The following is a 2,197-nucleotide window of genomic DNA, read 5'->3' on the forward strand; positions in this document are numbered from 1 at the left end:
GTATCCCCTGGCTGTGCGCCTCTGGAACAGGGATTTTTTTTCAGCTTTGCGTAATGTCCCTCAGTTTTGCTTTGAAAAGTATCTGTGAACTGCTATAAAGTCAACACAGGACTTGTTTTTTCAATTTTTAAAAAATAATTTATTCATATAACATAAAGTTAATCACATAGTCAAGTGAAATTCATACAACAAAGTTAATCACTTTTTACGATTCAGGGGCATTTAGTAGAGTCCACGTATCATGCAACGACCCCTCTACTAGTTCTAGAACATTTCCATCACCCTGGCGGAGACCCCTACAATCAAGCAACGTCTCCCCATTCTGCACTCCCCATTGGCAACCACCAGTTTATATTCTGTCCCTGTGGACTTACCTATTCTAGATGTTTCATGTAAATGGAATCAATGTGACCTTAGATAACGTCACACCACTGAGCATAAGGTCTTTTGTTTTTTGACACGGATTTTATTTTTAAGAGCATTTTTATGTCCATAGCAAAATACAGAGATTTCCTGTACACCCGCCTCCCCACTGCGTACGTAGGCTCCCCGTCATCAGCATCCCCCACCAGAGGAGTGCACTCGTTACAACCGATGAACCTCCGTTAATACGTCCTTATCCCTCAGAGCCCGTAGTGTACGTTATAGTTCAGTCTTGGTGTTGGACAGTCTATAGGTTTGCACATCACAAATCCATTACAATATCGTGCAGAGTATTTTCGCTGCTCTCAAATACATAGGACTTTTTAAAAATGTTCAAAACAGCCTAATAAAGAGAGAAGCTTTGGTGAACCACCGGAGCATCAGAACATCAGCATCTTGTAAGTCAAAACAAAAGAAAACTCATATTCTTTGCGTTTGTCACCAGTTAGAGGTCGCGGGCCAGAATATCTTGACAGCAGGCGTGGCTACATCTCCTTCTCTCTTGTTCTGTACAAGGGACACGTGTCAGATGGACGCTCTGCCAAGGCAGAGGCTGCTATGGGAAGACCGAGATTTGTGAACAGCCAGAGTAAAGTTCCTGGCACGCGGTCAGGGGATGATAGAAAAGGCTCTCCTGCGCTCCCAGCACTGAGCTCCTTTGTGCCACGAGAACGCTGGCACTGTAAAGCAGGGCATCCCTTCCCGGTCCACGTGGAGTGGCTGGACGGGCTCCTCCAGAATCAGGACACCTCGAAAACGTCCGCGGTATCCACTTCTCTTGTAGTAAATCTCAAGGAAGCGAATGGATCATTAATTCAGTCAGATTGTAAAATTAGAATAATTTTTTGAAGACACAGCCTAAACGAGGGGTTTATGGGGGGCGGGCGTACATGAGGAGCGGCAATGCTGGGGCGTTCGTACTGCACCGGGGGCAACACCCTCAGATGGACAGAGGGCCTCCACTCTCAGGAAGGCCCTGGACACGAGGGCAGGAAGCTGCCCGCCGAAGCCCCGGGGAGAGGAAGCACAGGGCACTTTGCATTGTTTCTGCTTTGGCTTTGAACTTAATTTTTTTTTTTTTTTGGCTATTTTTCATAATTGCATCTGATTCGTCCATCTCTGTGTGCGTTTGGTGAATCTGGGAGGAGGGGGCAGGTAGCTCTGGAGAGATGCTGAAGACAGGGCAGTGTGGCTCAGAAGTGGCTGTCAGTGGTGTGAGGCGCACAGGGTGTTTCTGGGGTGGCATAAACATGGGCTTTTGTGCTCTGGGGTGCACAGCGACATGAAGCATTTATTTCCAATTAATTCAGTGTCAACGACCTTTTTGTGTAAGGAAGTATTCATTCCCCAACTCAGATGAGGAGCAGGAAGCCTCTTCTGGTATTTCATTTGGTTAGAGAAATACTCGTTTCAAGGTCGATGGGAAATAGTTCTCCTGTCAATGTTCTCACTCACACAGTCTCCTCAAGCCAGGGACTCACGGCAGCAAACGGGCGAGGTGTGACCTGCGTGGGCCCACGATGGTCGCCCCTGAGGGAGGGGACCTGTGCCCTTCGAGTCTGAGATGGCAGCTTTTTATTTTTTTAATGTTTGATTATGGTAAAATACACATAACGTAAGATTTACCATCTCAGCCATTTTGGAGGGAGGAGAGTATAATGACAGCCATGACAGCAGACAGTTCCTTGGTGTCACATACATTCACATTGTTGTACAGCCAATCTGCAGAACTTTGTCGTCTTGCAGAATCGACACTCCGTCCCCATTAGACACG

The 2,197-nt window shown here is 46.8% G+C and overlaps 1 protein-coding gene across 1 annotated transcript in view; it reads left to right on the forward strand.

Moving 5' to 3' along the window:
* The window catches only part of LOC105303564 (growth factor receptor-bound protein 10), a 43,551-nt gene that overhangs the window by 6,801 nt on the left and 34,553 nt on the right, over positions 1-2,197 (forward strand). The window lies entirely within an intron of this gene.

This window comes from Pteropus vampyrus, unplaced genomic scaffold (assembly GCF_000151845.1).
Source record: "Pteropus vampyrus isolate Shadow unplaced genomic scaffold, Pvam_2.0 Scaffold308, whole genome shotgun sequence".
Taxonomy (NCBI): domain Eukaryota; kingdom Metazoa; phylum Chordata; class Mammalia; order Chiroptera; family Pteropodidae; genus Pteropus; species Pteropus vampyrus.